This window comes from Anomaloglossus baeobatrachus, chromosome 4 (assembly GCF_048569485.1).
Source record: "Anomaloglossus baeobatrachus isolate aAnoBae1 chromosome 4, aAnoBae1.hap1, whole genome shotgun sequence".
NCBI lineage: Eukaryota > Metazoa > Chordata > Amphibia > Anura > Aromobatidae > Anomaloglossus > Anomaloglossus baeobatrachus.
The window spans coordinates 386793909-386813017 of NC_134356.1; the positions used below are offsets into that span (position 1 = coordinate 386793909).

The window sequence follows — 19109 nt, forward strand, 5'->3', positions numbered from 1 at the left end:
CCAACAAGTCCTTAATCATCAGTTCAAGATGGACATGTTGTTCCAGTAGTTTTGAGGCATAGGGGAGAAGTGATATGGGGAGATAGTTTGACACAGAGGAAGGGTCAAGGGAGGGCTTTTTGAGGATGGGTGTGATTGGGGCATGTTTAAAGCATGAAGGGAATACACCAGTTGTTAGTGATAGGTTGAAGAGATTGGTCAGTGTCGGGAGGAGGACTGTAATGAGATTGGGGATGAGGTGGGATGGGAGTGGATCAAGCAGGCAGGTTGTGAGATGTGATCTTGAGAGTAGAGTGGAAAGATGATCTTCTGTCATGGAGAAGAAGCTGGATTTGGAGGAAGAAGGCTGAGTAGTTGTGAGGAGTGGCTGTGGTGATTGTGGGCCAAAGCTTGCTCTGATGTTGTCAATCTTCTCCTTGAAGAAAGAGGTAAAGTCTTCAGCTGAGATGAGAGGAGACGGAGGTGGTGCCGGGGGACGGAGGAGAGAGTTGGAAGTGTTGAATAGCTGTTTAGGGTTGTCGGATAGAGAGGATATGAGGGATGAGAAGTTATGAGAGTAATGTTCTGACCAGACTCTAGGGTCTTGTCAAAGAGGTTATTAAGAGCTACTTGGTTATCTGCCATAAGTGTGAAAAACCTAATATTTCTCCAAATCAATCAGGCATTGAATAGTGCAGACTTTCATGCTCTGACGGTTGATGCCAGGGATTAAATAGGTTGGCTATACCATCTGTTTGCATGCCTGTCCATTGACTGTTGTCTACACTGTACTGCTGTCATCAGTTCCAAAGGAACAAACTCAACCGGCAATCTACTTTGTGTTTTATGTAATTTGTATGGTAACACTGTAGCTGTAATGGCTCCTGTTGCGGGCATTAAAGTGCTACACATCTAATTGCCTACCACTTCCTAACTTTTACTGGTTTGTCAGGTCTCCATAGCTATAAGTCCCCTTACCACTGACAGCCAGATTGGTTTGTCAGGTCTCCATAAGGAGAATAGTCTTCCCCCGTGGTCCCCACATAGCTTCTCATACAGCCATGACAGTTCCAGGAGGGATTTGTACGGTTGTTGATTTCTGTATTACTTCCAATTACCCCCACCTTGTATAATTAACACACCGACACTGCTTATGACTTGGTTGAATTGGCCACAGCAGCCCTTTATTGCCTATTGTTTACACACTAACACAAGGGGGCGCCGTCCAACGGGCGTCCCCAACATTTAACAATAGGTAATACCATAATAATACCATACGTAATACAATACGTAACCCTGGGTAGGCCCGGTCCAGAAACCACCTTCCACCACCAAAATATGATCCCTGGCCGCAACACACACTGGGCCGGAGATGGGGCATTAATCACCTACGGATCAATACTTCAACCTTGCAGGACCTCATGCCTGCAAGATCCCTGTAACCGGAGCCACTATATCCTACAAGTGACTCTCCAATCAAATAACATTATCCGTTAAACCGCCTCTGGACCAGACCTACCCCCCGCCATAAGTCCGGTCCAAAAGCCATAATCCACCACCAGAACACCATCCCTGGCCGCAACACACCGACCCAGAGATACGAGGCATTAATCACCTACGGATCAATACCCCAACCTTGCAGGACCCCATGCCTGCAAGATCACTGTAACCGGAACACACCAACCCAGAGATACGAGGCATTAATCACCTACGGATCAATACCCCAACTTTGCAGGACCCCATGCCTGCAAGATCCTTGTAACCGAAGCCACTGTAAATATATTCCACCACCAGAACACGATCCCCGGCTGCAACACACCGACCCAGAGATCGGAGGTATTAATCACCTATGGATTGAACCCCAAGTTGCATCAATTATAAACTGAGCCTCAAATCCAACACCTTACTCTTCACCCCCAACACCATGTCATCCCCGGCCGCAAACCTCCAGCCCAGAGATATGAGGCATCAATAACCTACGGATCAATCCCCCATGTGTGTAACAGTAACTGTGAACTCAAAACCTTAAATCCTGTTAGCAACTTTAATGTAACAACATCCCCGGCTGCAACCAGCCTAGAGATAAGAGGTATTAATCACCTACGGATCAAAACCCCATGCCGTGCAGAACCCCGTGCCTGCACTTGGATCCAGAACCAGAAACCCAACTAGTGACTCCTCCTGCGATTACCATGTCGCCAAAAGGATCACTGACCATAACAACGATCCCATATATATATATATGAGGTAATACTCACCAAAGGAGTAATCCCTTACCCCGACGAAAAAAAACCCTGTGCTTCCAAGTACCTGTCACCTGAGCCACTGTACCCACCTATGACTCCCCGGCAACCATCAACTCTTTAATATATAACCCTTGGCAACAACCCTGACCCATATATGAGGCATTGATCACCAACAGAGCAATACTTCCACCCTGCAGAGAACCTTGTACCTGCAAGTCACAAGTAACCGGAGCCATTGTACCTTTTCCAATGGCTCTCCATTCAAACACCAGTAACCATTAGAGCTCCTCTGGACCAGACCTACCCCGCCGCTGTGATAAAGAATATAAACATCATTATTATTATTGACCATTCACATATAAGTACATCATATAAATACACAAATACTCCCACTTTACCAACCAACTTATTCACCCCACTTACAAGAATCCCCAAATAACAGTATACATCACAATCCACAAAGAAATACTCTCTTTTCTTTTTCCAGTTTTGTTGGGTTTTTTTTCTTATATATACAACACACTTTCCCCAATCCTTTCTTTTCACACTATTTTTTTTTCTCTCTCTTTTTTTTTACATAAAGCCTCTTTAAAGGTTACTAATTATACATGCATATAAACATAACAATAATAACAATACACAATAGAAGGGAGGGTGGGTGGGAAACTGTCATCCAGGAAGTGCAAGAGAAGGTAACTAGCCCCCACCTCCTCCTATATACTCATGCAGCTCCTCCTTTTTCCTCCCACCATACTCCACTCCCTAACCAATCTTCATCTTCTTCCACCTTCCTATGATAATATCACCATTTAACCCCATCAACTCCCTACAGACTTTCATGTCACCCCTACACCCTATGGGTTCCATGGCTTTCTTGACAGTTCCAGGAGGGATTTGTCCGGTCATTGATTCCTGTATTACTCCCAATTACCCCCACCTTGTATAATTAACACACCGACACTGCTTATGACTTGGTTGAATTGGCCACAGCAGCCCTTTATTGCCTTTTGTTTACACACTAACACAAGGGGGCGCTGTCCAACGGGCGTCCCCAACATTTAACAATAGGTAATACAATAATAATACAGTACGTAATACAATATGTAACCCTGGGTAGGCCCGGTCCAGAAACCACCTTCCACCACCAAAACATGATCCCTGGCCGCAACACACACCGGGCCGGAGATGAGGTATTAATCACCTACGGATCAATACTCCAACCTTGCAGGACCTCATGCCTGCAAGATCCCTGTAACCGGAGCCACTATATCCTACAAGTGACTCTCCAATCAAATAACATTATCCGTTAAACCGCCTCTGGACCAGACCTACCCCCGCCACAGGACAGGCCACGTGACACCTTGCGTGGCCTGGATCCCACAAACCCAAAGCTTGCTTCTCTAACCTGCAAGCTGAAAACAACCGCTAAACCCTTCCATCCATCAACTTAAGCTCTGAGCCTCCCATATGCACCAGCCAACGTTACCAGCTTACCTTACTACACTGCACTACCATCATCCTTGGTGACTGCACATGCCACCTCAAATCTCTTCGAACCTACCCGTATTCCAATTTATTCATTCTTTTTTTTTTTTAAATCGCCCTTCAATACGGGCCACGACACCATGGCCACCCCATAACAAGGCCACCACCATGTATCAATCACCCCTGATACCACGACTCGGTACCCAAAACAACATACAGGAATCCACCTCATTCCTTTCCACACCATCCTACTTATAAGCCAGTACCACCCCGTAGTACTAAACAACTTTTAAGTAACCCTTTCTCCTCCTCAAAAGGGACCCAGCCACATCACTGGCTCCCTCTGACGGCCACTCAGGCACACCCCGACACGCCGTGCCACGAGCTCCCAAACCATGCCTGGATCACTGCCATGCCCCACCGGCATCAGTTAAACCAATTAACTGCAACACTGACAGTACCATCGGCCTACCCCTTACTGACCAAATAAACTGCCGTAACGTCACCCCACCCCTCCTCCTGTCTCCAGCTGAATTCAACTGCAACTGGGGTTAATATATTCCAAACAGGATCACACTTACACTGCCTACTTAAGTGGGTCACCTCGTACCCTGAACCAAGTTCCCCCCGGGAAACGGCTAAAGTGACCCCCACTTGGCAATAATTCCAATCCATAACCTCCAAATTTCCCGAAAAGTCGTCCTAGCAGCCTAACCAAGAGGCGAGGGAATAAACTGCCCTCGGCCTTCCCCCAGACTCATAACACATGCATTAGACATACCACTCCCTAGAGAAATAAATCACTACCGGTCTTCCCCGACCGATGTAGCCCGTCATTCAAACCCTCTGAAAACAACAAGGCTCAATCTGCCATACCCAGAAAAGTTCCAAGACCTTCCCACGTACTCAACCACCACACTATTGGACAACCATCATCCGAATTTGGGCCCCTTTAACTTTCCAGGAAGCCCACCCGGCCTAACGGAGCCATGTCCACCAAAGTTAACATGCCTACAAAACCACCACACAATCACAACCCTCGCCCTGCACCTATGGCTGAGGCAAAGATGCCGAAGCATTACTTTCAATCCCCAAGGTCCCCAACAACCTCTCCAAACAATAATTTGCGTCCCACTTCCTTCCGCAAACCACACCAACGACAAGTTGCCTGCACTACAAAGTACACCGTAAAATTGCCCCCCATACCACTATCTTGATTGACTCCATACGCAACTATCGGCATCAGGAGACACAAATTTTCCAAACACCATGTCCAAACATATTGTTCCTAAAGGAAACCTTGTAACACACAACCCCCTGCGAGCCTTCATATCAGAGGTCCAAACCCAACTTGCATCGCCCCCCATCCTCACGGGTATACGAGGAATGCCATCGTTCCATCTGCAGCCCCCCATTGCTGATTATCGAGTTCACCAGCAACCACCCAAAGCTGCCCACCACCTACAAGAACCCCAATTAAGACTCGCCGGGCCCTCAGTCCCCCCGGCACCAAACTCTATAATGGGATAATAAGAGAACTAACCACGAAGTAGCCACTAGGCTACCATCCACCAACTTAATCCATCCAGCTCCCAGGACCAAGCCATACTGCCCTCGAACTAACGTTTCCCCAAACTGTACCAAACACGTCGCACCCAAGATGCTGTTCCAAACCCACAAGAAAAAAAAAACAAAACATGACAACAACCAATGCCTCACCAGCTCCCACATTTCCGCTCTCCTTACTCCACTTATCCACAGCAACCCTAACGCCATACCAGAGCCCTGCCCTCACACTCATCACTCACAAAATCCCCCAAAAACTCCCCGCACACTCCGAACTGCGGGACCCCTTTGCCTATTTACCTCGGCCAGCATAATCCAACCAATATGAACTACCATGCAGAATAAGATTTCTCATAAAACCCGACCAATGAACCTTCAAATAAATGCTCCGTCTCCCCTGCTTGCGCAAGCCGCGATCATCAGCACCCGTAACAAATCCTCAATGACCTAAAATTGCATCCCCCACCCTGAACTGTGACCACCGGCCTGACGCCACATGCACCCCCATGGCTATACCGCCATGGCACCACCTCGTCCCTAACTCTGGCCTGGCCTCCACTACATGACCCAAACCCCCCGAGGACCATGTCTCTCACCCAACTGCAGCTCAGCGTACCCCCATAACCGCCGCCCCATTGTCCTCTGCCATCCATCTGTCCGAATGTTACTGACATCCTGATGTCCTTCTTCCTCCCCGCCATCGTCTACTTTCATCTTGGATCCGTGAGGCAGCTCCGCCGCGCCTCCCCCACCACGGTCACCCATGCGAGCCGCCGCATGAGCATAGTCATCTCCCGCTCTGTTGCTTGTGTCGCGGGGACAGCCCCAGGAGACCGTCCTGTCCCCCGTGCCGCCACCCCGGGTCTCGACGTCTTACGACTGCACCCCTTCCCCTCGCCGATTGCCGGGGGGGGCTCCACACCCGACCTCACTGATGCCCGACTCTGGACCGCAGCCGTCGCCGTTCCCGGCCCTCCAGGGCCACCGCAGGCCTCCTGTCACCGGGTCCTCCCTCCCCAAGGGAGACCGCTGCTACCGGGGGGCTGCACGATCGACGTACGTGACCGGGCGGTCCCTCAGAGCTCCTGCCATCAGGCTCACTCACCGCCACCAGGGACCGGCACACCCGACCTTCTCCTGGCACCCGATCCCCTGCCGCCCGCAGCTCCGCGGTCCCCCTGCCGACTGCGAGGGGTCCTGCTGGCCTCACTCTGCCGCCGGACGCGCTCCCAGCCAGGAGCCGCCACAGTCACTCCTACTCCAGCCGGAGGCGCGGGACTGGAAGTAGGCCCCCGTGTTGGCCACTCACACCTACCAGCCGTCACGGCCGGAAAGCAGATTCCTCCCACCAGCCGGAGTAGCCGCCGGATGCTGCTGCTCGGCCCGCCGCGGAGGGTCCCCGGAGGGGCTCTGACATCACCTCCTCGCCCCCCCCCGCGTCCGGGGAATACCTGTGGGGGGGTCGTGACCGCCGCCCGCTGCTACTGGGGGAGCGAGAGGAAGGCGCCAACGGGTAACCCCGGCAGCCCTGATGTGGGACTGCACTGCCAGGGGCCCGTGCGCCGCTACCGCTGATCATCTGGAGATCCTCTCTGCAATCCCTGTTCCGTTCAAGCTGTCCAAGCTGCAGATCTTCAATGTCCGGATCCATCATGCTGGATGTCATGATGGAGGTTCCCCAGCCCGTCCAAGCTGTCATCCAGGAAGTGCAAGCAAAGGTAACTGGCCCCCACCTCCTCCTATATACCCATGCAGCTCCTCCTTTTTCCTTCCACCATACTCCCCTCCCTAACCAATCATCATCTTCTTCCACCTTCCTATGATAATATCACCATTTAACCCCATCAACTCCCTACCCTCCAGACTGTCATATCACCCCTACACCCTATGGGTTCCATGGCTTTCTGATCAGATACCCACACTTTGCACTGATGAAGGGCAATCACCCTGAAATACCGTGTCTGCAAATTGGGATTCTGATCTGGCATAGATCCTAGGTCATATGAAAAGGCTTGTCAGAAAGCCACTTTTGACTTTTAGGATTGCTACTTCCAATAGGTGGCGATAGAGTTCGTCTCCTTTCCTGGACAGACAATTTGAATAACTTTTTCTATTAAGGTATCCAGCTTCAGCCACTGCACTGCCATGCTAGACACATGTTTCTTTGCTATGACTACAGACTACTCTTGATGCTGGAAAATGAAACTGCTCCAAACTAAGGCTAAGTTTTGGAAAGGCTTTGTGACAAGCCATTGCTTCTTTACTTTGAATACAGTTTTACTGTTTTTTCTTCTCAAATATGGGGATAATTTTGAGAAAGCTTTAAAAATGTTTGTAATTCTCCGTTCATTTGGTGATCAGCAAATCAGTTGCATACCCAAAAACGGAGATATTTTTTAATCCTAGTTGAGAAAAAATTACTTTTTCATGTTCAAAACAGTACACCAATTTTGTGTCCCTAATTAAATTATTTTTTTTTCTGTGACTTGTGAAAAAGCTCTTTTCCTTGTTTAGCAAGGTGCTAACCTCACAGTACTTCACAAACAGGGTTAAGTTTACCATCTCAACTACTTTAAAGAGGCACAACTTTTTCTGTTTGCACTGCCTGCTAATAACAGTAAGGCTTCCCTCAGAAATTGATAATTTTTGAATCCGTTTATACAATATAAATTTCTTAAAAAATCTGAACAGCTGTGTGTGGTTAGATAGACTGCTGGTTACCACCGCTTACCATCAATTTTCCCCTAGCCAGTTAGGTTGAGGTCACTTGTACATTAAAAAGGCTGTGTTTGCATTACAGAGCTCAAACAGGGTTCAATAAAGTCCAAGGAATTATTACAAGTAATGGAAGGCCCTTATGATGAAGGTTGGAAAAGTTGAGCTTGTTTAGCTTAGACACAAGACTTCTCAGAGGAGATTTCATTAATACTGTATGTATAAATACATGTGTGGTCAATACAAATGACTTGGACATGACGTATTCCTTCCAAAAACAATCCTAAGGACCAGGTGGCACTCATTATGGGTGGAAAAAAGGCGATTCTGGCAGCTAAATAGTAAAGGGTTCTTTACAGTTAGAACAGTCAGACTGTGGCATGTCCTACCACAAAAGGTAGTGATGCCAGATACTATAACAGCTTTTAAAAAAGGGCTAGATGATTTCCTCAGTACACACAACATTGTCAGTTATTGATGATGTCCAGACAAAAATGTATAATTGGTGGAGGAAGGTTGAACTTGATGGACCTAGGTCTTTTATTCAACCTTTGTAACTATGGCATTATTTTTCAGGCAAAGACAAGATTTTTAGTTATGCAATTTGCATTTACTTTGAAAATTCAGCAAAGATTGCAAATTCGAATTTCAAAATATCTACTCATTTCTAGAAGCCATAGCAGTTGGGGACCTGTAGAAAATCCCTTTGTTTGCCATGTTAAAACTCATAACAAGCTTTGTCTATGGCTTACTTTTATAGGAAATCATACATTTTACAATATATCTGAAGAATGAAGTATGACAGTGTGCTAAATGAACTACTGTAGCTTCAAGTCCCTAGGATTAATAAAAAAATTGCATACTTGTGGTCACATGATTGTTCAGTCTCACTGCTGGTATCGGAGAATCTGTGCATGATGTGAGGATTCACGAGTTTGCAACCACATAGGGTGACTGCAGACTTTTATGGAAAATCTGGACAACTCCTAGAAGGACTGTCAAAGTACATGGAGGGAATTTTGCATAAGGGAATTATTTGGTATCTGTTTTACTTGTCTTATACCGTATTTTTCCAAAAATAAGACACTGATACTTTTTTTGCCCCCCAAAAAAGCACTAGGGCTTATTTTTGGAGGAGGTCTTATTCTTGGAGAAACATGGTTGGCGGGTAAGTTTACCCCCTGAAAAAAGCTGACCCCCCCCACTTCCCAGGAGACTCATACTTACCAGATTCGGACATCTGCGTGGCTCCCAGGTCCTCCCTGTGAACTCCGGTGGAATAAATGGCACTATAATAATAATAATAATAATAATAATAATAATATTAATAATAATAATAATAATAATATAAGACGAATCATGATTCATCAGCTCTAGCCACTCTCTTGTATTGTTCTATGGGCCAGTTCTGATGCTAATGTGCACTTTGTATTCACTTTGGGCAGTAGATAAGGGTCATCATAGTATCATAGTATCATAGTATCATAGTTTTTAAGGTTGAAGGGAGACTCTAAATCCATCTAGTTCAACCTGTAGCCTAACATGTTGATCCAGAGGAAGGCAAAAAAACCCCAATGTGGCAAACAAGTTCCAATGGGGAAAAAATGTCCTTCCTGACTCCACATCCGACAATCAGACTAGTTCCCTGGATCAATACCCTGTCATAAAATCTAATATACATAACTGGTAATATTAAATTTTTCAAGAAAGGCGTCCAGGCTCTGCTTAAATGTTAGTAGTGAATCACTCATTACAACATCATGCGGCAGAGACTTCCACAGTCTCACTGCTCGTACAGTAAAGAATCCTCGTCTGTGATTATGATTAAACCTTCTTTCCTCAAGACGTAGCGGATGCCCCCGTGTTCCAGTCACAGGCCTAGGTGTAAAAAGATCTTTGGAAAGGTCTCTGTACTGTCCCCTCATATATTTATACATTGTGATTAGATCCCCCTAAGCCTTCGTTTTTCCAAACTAAATAACCCCAAGTTTAATAACTTGTCTTGGTATTGCAGCCCACCCAATCCTCTAATAATCTTGGTCGCTCTTCTCTGCACCCTCTCCAGTTCAGCTATGTCCTTCTTATATATCGGTGACCAGAATTGTACACAGTATTCTAAGTGCGGTCGCACTAGTGACTTGTACAGAGGTAGAACTATATTTTTTTCATGAACACTTATACCTCTTTTAATACATCCCATTATTTTATTAGCCCTGGCAACAGCTGCCTGACACTGTCCACTAAAGTGAAGTTTACCATCCACCCATACACCCAAGTCTTTTTCTGTGTCTGTTTTACCCAGTGTTCTACAATTAAGTACATAATCATAAATGTTATTTCCTCTACCCAAGTGCATGACCTTACATTTATCTACATTAAACTTCAATTGCCACTTCTCAGCCCAATCCTCCAATTTACATAAATCTCCCTGTAATATAAAATTATCCTCCTCTGTATTGATTACCCTGCAGAGTTTAGTATCATCTGTAAATATTGAAATTCTACTCCGCATGCCCCCAAAAAGGTCATTTATAAATATGTTGAAAAGAAGCGGGCCCAATACTGACCCCTGTGGTACCCCACTATGAACAGAGACCCAGTCCGAGTACGTACCATTAATAACCACCCTTTGTTTCCTATCACTGAGCCAGTTTTTAACCCAGTTACACATTTTTTCCCCTATCCCCATTATTCTCATTTTATGTACCAACCTTTTGTGTGGCACCGTATCATCATTTGCAAATTCTGAATGTATTATAGTTGGTTAACCACCTGACTTAAATTATTTATATTTTATATATATTGCTTTATACATGATAAAAAACAGTTTACTAACCCCATGATAATAATACTGATCAGTATGTATTCTATAATTGCTTACATACTTATAAACTTTGAAGAAATGTAGTTATAAGATATGGTCTAATGATTAGCGTGACTACTTCCGTAATAAAACAGCAGGGCTTATAGATCATAAATGTTTATACAGCCTGTTTTGATACTTAACTTGTTTTTATTACTTCTTCCTATATGAAATATTTGAACACATACCTCAAACCATGCTAAAAAAATTTCAGCAATACAAATGTATAAATTAGGTCCTGCATTTAATGTCATTTACTTATATTGGACTTTTAAAGAAGAACATTTTCATGTTGAACTGGATACACAATGTAACAGCGGCTATAGAAAAATTTGGTGAAAGGTCCTCTTTAAGACCACATTACAGGATCATTTTTAGACAAATAATATAATTCATATTAGACTTCTGGAACATTTAGTACTGACTACAAACGTTATATGGAACAAACATGTATGCACATAATTAGCAGCTTGTGAAAACAGTCTTTAATTTAGATTTAATTAAAAAAATAATAAAAAACATTGCTCAATATTTTATTTTTCAGAAAACTTTATAAATAAATGTGTGTTTGTAAGCCTATAAAGCTGGTTAAGTTTTGTACTAAATTATCTATTTTTTTCATTAATTCAGCTAATTCACTTGGCTTTAACTGCTGTTAATTAGGAATATGTGTAGAGAAAGAGCAATTCATGTGCATCAATCATGAAAGTTTAAAAATAGTAAAATATGTTTTTAAAAGTGCTTGGTAATTGTTTCTCAGTGTATGAGAAGCTACATGTAACATGTTAGAGAGCTTAACCCTTTCACCCCTGGGCCTGTTTTCCCCTTCCTGACCAGGCCAATTTTTTAGTGGTGTCGTGCTTACCGCGTAAGACAAACGTGGCGGGGGCGTTCAGACCTACTTGCAACTGACACACAACAAAACACAACTAACAAAGGGGACACAATAACAGCAGTGGGCCCTGGAACTAGTAAAAGGGGACATTCCGACACTTTTTATCCTCACCTGTAGCTGTCCCTACTTTCCTAGCCAGTCATTATACAGTCTCCACAACTGTCACAGAACAGAAACCTGAGACCCTGAGAAGACCCATTTGGTGCCCTAGTGTAGGGCAAGTGAGGTACACTAGCCCCTACCACAGCACTGACCAGATACAAGGTAAGGTAAGACAAAGGGGGATAAGCAACAAAAGGATTAAACTTCCTCAGCAGAACCTTCCTCCAAGGTGGCCAGAGACCAAATGACTTTGTATCTTCAGCAGAGGTTGCTCGGTAACACCACTATTTAAACCTGATGGGTGTGACTACAAAGTAAGTGCAGCTGAAACATTCAGCTAGAAACTTCTTGGTAAAGCTGCAAGAGAAAAGCTGACATTTACTAATTTCAGTACTAAGAGAAGCAAAACCCTTTTAAATGTAGAGAGCTAGATGAGAGGCTCCAGTCCAAAAACGGTCACTGGTCTCTAAAAAGATGGAGATAATGCCCTTAAACTAGAGAGCTATGTCACACAAAAGAGGTAATTAACAATATTTCCCACATCAGCGCAATTTTTGAAATATGTTTTTTGTTTGTTAGGAAGTTAGATGGGGTAAAAGTTTTTCAGCAATTTCTCATCTTTCCAACAAAATTTACAAACCCTTTTTTAGGGTCCACATCACATTTGAAGTGACTTTGAGAAGCCTAGGTGACTGAAAATACCCCAAAGTGACACCATTCTAAAAACCGCACCCCTCAAACTGCTCAAAGCCACATTTAACAAGTTTATTATCCCCAGAGCATGTTGCTTAGATGTATGGACCTCAATGGCATTGCCAGACCCTATAACAATATACAGTATACAACCAATCACATTTTTGTAAATATTTTATTATATTTTTCATGGGACAACACTGAAGATATGACAGTTTGATACAATGTAAAGTAGTCAGTGTGCAGCTTGTATAACAGTGTAAATTTGGTGTGCCTCCTAAATTACTCAACAAACAGGCATTAATGTCTTAAACTGCTTGCAACAAAAGTGAGTACACCCTTATGGTAAAATAGCCAAATTTAGCCCAAAGTTTCAATATTTTGTGGGGCCACCATTATTTTCGAGCTCTGCCTTAAGGCTGGGTTCACACATAGCGACAACGACATCGCTGTTGCGTCACCATTTTCTGTGACGCAACAGCGACCTTGTATGTCGCTGTTATGATCGCTGCTTAGCTGTCAAACACAGCAACACAGCAGCGATCATAATGTCGCTACATGTGCAGAGAGCAGGGAGCCGCACACACTGCTTAGCGCTGGCTCCCTGCTCTCCTAGCTACAGTACACATCGGGTTAATTACCAGATGTCTACTGCAGCTACATGTCCAGAGAGCAGGGAGCCGCACACACTGCTTAGCGCTGGCTCCCTGCACTCCTAGCTACAGTACACATCGGGTTAATTACCCGATGTGTACTGCAGCCACATGTGCAGAGAGCAGGGAGCCGCACACACTGCTTAGCGCTGGCTCCCTGCTCTCCTAGCTACAGTACACATCGGGTTAATTACCCGATGTGTACTGCAGCTACATGTGCAGAGAGCTGGGAGCCGCACACACTGCTTAGCGCTGGCTCCCTGCTCTCCTAGCTACAGTACACATCGGGTTAATTACCAGATGTCTACTGCAGCTACATGTGCAGAGAGCAGGGAGCCGCACACACTACTTAGCGCTGGCTCCCTGCACTCCTAGCTACAGTACACATCGGGTTAATTACCCGATGTGTACTGCAGCCACATGTGCAGAGAGCAGGGAGCCGCACACACTGCTTAGCGCTGGCTCCCTGCTCTCCTAGCTACAGTACACATCGGGTTAATTACCCGATGTGTACTGCAGCTACATGTGCAGATAGCAGGGAGCCGCACACACTGCTTAGCGCTGGCTCCCTGCTCTCCTAGCTACAGTACACATCGGGTTAATTACCCAATGTGTACTGCAGCTACAAGTGCAGAGAGCAGGGAGCCGGCACTGGCAGCGTGAGAGCGGCGGAGGCTGGTAAAGAAGGTAATTATCGGGTAACCACCTTGGTTACCCAATGTTTACCCTGGTTACAGCTTACTGCAGCTGCCAGATGCCGGCTCCTGTTCCCTGCTCGCTTCATTTCGTCGCTCTCTCGCTGTCACACACAGCGATCTGTGCATCACAGTGGGAGAGCAACAATAAAAAAAACGAACCAGGGCTGTGTGTAAGGAGCAGCGTTCTCACAGCAGGGGCCAGATCGATGCTCAGTGTCACACACAGCGAGATCGCTAATGAAGTCACTGCTGCGTCACAAAAACTGTGACTCAGCAGTGATCTCAGCAGCAATCTCGCTGTGTGTGAAGCACCCCTAACTCTCTTGGCCATAGAGTTCATTAGCACTTCACAGGTTGCCACTGAAATCCTATTCCACTCCTGGAATCTTTACCCTCAGTTTCTTTAGGAAGGCAGTGGTGATCTATGAGGTGTGTTTGGGGTCATTATCATGTTGGGATACTGCCCTGCAGCCCAGTTTCCAAGGGAGGGGATGATGTTGTGTGTTTCAGTTGTGCATTAAAATACATCCACAGGTGTGTCTCTAATTAACTCAGATGTTGCTAATATACCTATGAGAAGCTTCCAAAGACATGACATCATCATATGGGCTGCCCCATATTATTTAAAGGCATAGTGCTCTTATTGTATGTAAACTTTTGACTTTGCAGAAAGTAATAAAAATGTGTTAAAATATTCTCTCTCTATCATTATTCTGACATGTGGCAACTATAAATAATTTTGGTAATGCAGATTGACCTAAACCGGGCAAGGTTTATTCTGATTTCATGACAGATAGTGAGAAAAACAGGCACATGTCTTTTTAGATAGTGTATGTAAACTGCTAGTTTCAACTCTATATAGGGCCTTATTTGTAAAGGAGTAGTTAGATTCCTGAAGTAAAACACTTTGAAAAGTCTTTATTTTTTTGTGCAACATGAAGTTGGGAAAGGATTTTGCGACTTTAGGCTTTTTTATGCCAGTCCCTTTTTCTTTTGATAAAATGTGCAGAATGTTTTTGAATATAGCTCAGCATGGACCTTGGTATTTTCTCCCCCTTTTTTCCGTTTTCTGCAGTGTTAGTACAGTTAGGTCCAGAAATATTTGGACAGTGACACAATTTTCACGAGTTGGGCTCTGCATGCCACCACATTGGATTTGAAATGGAACCTCTACAACAGAATTCAAGTGCAGATTGTAACGTTTAATTTAAAGGTTTGAACAAAAATATCTGATAGAAATGGTAGGAATTGTACACATTTCTTTACAAACACTCCACATTTTAGGAGGTCGAAAGTAATTGGACAAATAAACCAAACCCAAACAAAATATTTTTATTTTCAATATTTTGTTGCGAATCCTTTGGAGGCAATCACTGCCTTAAGTCTGGAACCCATGGACATCACCAAACGCTGGGTTTCCTCCTTCTTAATGCTTTGCCAGGCCTTTACAGCCACAGCCTTCAGGTCTTGCTTGTTTGTGGGTCTTTCCGTCTTAAGTCTGGATTTGAGCAAGTGAAATGCATGCTCAATTGGGTTAAGATCTGGTGATTGACTTGGCCATTGCAGAATGTTCCACTTTTTTGCACTCATGAACTCCTGGGTAGCTTTGGCTGTATGCTTGGGGTCATTGTCCATCTGTACTATGAAGCGCCATCCGATCAACTTTGCGGCATTTGGCTGAATCTGGGCTGAAAGTATATTCCGGTACACTTCAGAATTCATCCGGCTACTCTTGTCTGCTGTTATGTCATCAATAAACACAAGTGACCCAGTGCCATTGAAAGCCATGCATGCCCATGCCATCACGTTGCCTCCACCATGTTTTACAGAGGATGTGGTGTGCCTTGGATCATGTGCCGTTCCCTTTCTTCTCCAAACTTTTTTCTTCCCATCATTCTGGTATAGGTTGATCTTTGTCTCATCTGTCCAGAGAATACTTTTCCAGAACTGAGCTGGCTTCATGAGGTGTTTTTCAGCAAATTTAACTCTGGCCTGTCTATTTTTGGAATTGATGAATGGTTTGCATCTAGATGTGAACCCTTTGTATTTACCTTCATGGAGTCTTCTCTTTACTGTTGACTTAGAGACAGATACACCTACTTCACTGAGAGTGTTCTGGACTTCAGTTGATGTTGTGAACGGGTTCTTCTTCACCAAAGAAAGTATGCGGCAATCATCCACCACTGTTGTCATCCGTGGACGCCCAGGCCTTTTTGAGTTCCCAAGCTCACCAGTCAATTCCTTTTTTCTCAGAATGTACCCGACTGTTGATTTTGCTACTCCAAGCATGTCTGCTATCTCTCTGATGGATTTTTTCTTTTTTTTCAGCCTCAGGATGTTCTGCTTCACCTCAATTGAGAGTTCCTTAGACCGCATGTTGTCTGGTCACAGCAACAGCTTCCAAATGCAAAACCACACACCTGTAATCAACCCCAGACCTTTTAACTACTTCATTGATTACAGGTTAACAAGGGAGACGCCTTCAGAGTTAATTGCAACCAGGGGCGTAACGACCGTGGTCGCAGAGGTCGCCACTGCGACCGGGCCCGCAGGGTTATAGGGGCCCGGCAGCCGCTCTGCAGAGCCGGCTGCCGGGCCCCTATGTGTAGTGCCGCTGTGTAGTGGCCGACTACGCGACCGTCAGGGGGCCGGCCTGTGAGAGGGGCTCTCTGACCTGCGGCAGAGCAGAAGTGCTCCTGAACACACGGAATCCATCCTTCCAGGACCTGTGATGATGTCACGCCCATGTGACTGTGTGGGAGGAGACACAGGATGCCGGGCAGAAAGCACCAGAAGATACTGATTCCTGAACGATTTTGGACATATGACTCGTAATGAAAAAAGAGAGGACATGAAGGGGGTGCAGGGTGAGTGGCAGATGAGGGCTGCAGACTTTGACAGAAGGTTGTGAAGGGGTGCAGAGTGTTTGAGAGGGGTAAGTTGAGGTACAGGCAGCAGGGTGTGAGACATATGAGAGTGTAGTGTGTGTGATATGGGGGGTGCAGGCTGTATGGGGAGCAGGGCATGTGACATATGGGGGCAGAGGCGTAACTACCGCGGTCGTAGGGGTCGGAAGGAGAAGAGAGGTACTCGTTTTTTTATTTTGCTGGCTGCATGACACATGGAAACCCTGGTGGGGCCTGGCTCCATGATACATGGAGGCCCGGGGGAAGCTGGCTGCATGACACATGGAAACCCTGGTGGGGCTGGCTTCATGACACATGGAGGCCCGGGGGAAGCTGGCTTCATGACACATGGAGGCCCGGGGGAAGCTGGCTGCATGACACATGGAAACCCTGGTGGGGCTGGCTTCATGACACATGGAGGCCCTGGCTGCATGACACATGGAGGCCCTGGTGGGGCTTGCTGCGTGACACAGAGGCCCTGGGGGGGCTGGCTGCATGACACCTGGGGGTACTGGCTGCATGACACATGGAGGCCCTGGTGGGGCTGGCTGCATGACACATAGAGGCCCTGGGGGGGCTGGCTGCATGACACCTGGGGGGGCTGGCTGCATGACACATGGAGGCCCTGGAGGGGCTGGCTGCATGACACATGGAGGCCCTGGCTGCATGACACATGGAGGCCCTGGTGGGGCTGGCTGCATGACCCCTGGGGGGGCTGGCTGCATGACACATGGAAGCCCTGGTGGGGCTGGCTGCATGACACAGGTGCCCTGGGGGGCTGGCTGAATGACACCTGGGGGTGCTGGCTGCATGACACATTGAGGCCCAGGGGGGTTCTGGCTGCATGACACATTGAGGCCCTGGGGAGCTGGCTGCATGACGCAGATGCCCTGGGGGGCTGGCTGCATGACACCTGGGGGTACTGGCTGCATAACACATGGAGGCCCGGGGGGGGGGGCTGGCTGCATGACACATGGAGGCCCTGGTGGGGCTGGCTGCATGACCCCTGGGGGGGCTGGCTGCATGACACATGGAAGCCCTGGTGGGGCTGGCTGCATGACACAGGTGCCCTGGGGGGCTGGCTGCATGACACCTGGGGGTGCTGGCTGCATGACACATTGAGGCCCAGGGGGGTTCTGGCTGCATGACACATTGAGGCCCTGGGGAGCTGGCTGCATGACGCAGATGCCCTGGGGGGCTGGCTGCATGACACCTGGGGGTGCTGGCTGCATGACACATTGAGGCCCAGGGGGGTTCTGGCTGCATGACACATTGAGGCCCTGGGGAGCTGGCTGCATGACGCAGATGCCCTGGGGGGCTGGCTGCATGACACCTGGGGGTGCTGGCTGCATGACACATTGAGGCCCAGGGGGGTTCTGGCTGCATAACACATTGAGGCCCTGGTGGGGCTGGCTGCATGACACATGGAGGCCCTGGGGGGGCTGGCTGCATGACACCTGGGGGGGCTGGCTGCATGATACATGGAGGCCCTGGGGGGGCTGGCTGCATGACACCTGGGGGGGCTGGCTGCATGACACATTGAGGCCCTGGGGGGGGCTGGCTGCATGATACATGGAGGTCTATGGGACTGCATAATAAACATAAAGGACACCTTATACATGGACTAGGGGTGCATTATACATGGAGATCTATGGAGCTGCATTATACAAAATGAAGGACACCTTATACATGGAATATAGGGGTGCATTATACATGGAGGAGTATGGGGCTGCATAATACAATATGATGATTTATGGGGCTGCATTATAATACATGGAGGACTATGGAGCCTACCTTATACATGGACTATGGGGGTTATAAAACATGGAGGACTGTGGTGCAGTATAAAATATGGAGAACTATGGGGTGAATTATAATACATCGAGAACTATGGGAAATGCATTGTAATACATGGGGGACTATGGGAGTGCATTCTAATATATGACGGGTTATGTGGGACCCTTTATACTATATGGAAGGCTATGTGGGGGCCATTATAGTATTTGGAGAACTATATACAAGGGGGACAAAGATACAAGCATGGGATGGTAATGTTTTGTGGTGAAGGGGAAAAGGCTCTTTCCCTCAGCACCCAGCTTTCCCATGCTCTGCTATACATCTCTCAGCACCCAGCTTTCCCATGCTCTGCTGTACATCTTCTCTCAGCACCCAGCTTTCCCATGCTCTGCTATACATCTTCTCTCGCTCTGCTATACATCTTCTCTCAGCACCCACCTTTCCCATGCTCTGCTGTACATCTTCTCTCAGCACCCAGCTTTCCCATGCTCTGATATGGGAAAGCTGGGTG

The 19109-nt window shown here is 46.7% G+C and overlaps 1 long non-coding RNA gene across 1 annotated transcript in view; it reads right to left on the bottom strand.

Annotated features, from left to right (window-relative positions):
* Positions 1-19109, bottom strand: part of LOC142303661 (uncharacterized) — a 152878-nt gene that overhangs the window by 103056 nt on the left and 30713 nt on the right. Inside the window, exon 2 of the long non-coding RNA XR_012753047.1 lies at positions 9219-9280. This is a non-coding gene — a long non-coding RNA (uncharacterized LOC142303661). The remainder of the gene's footprint in view (positions 1-9218; positions 9281-19109) is intronic.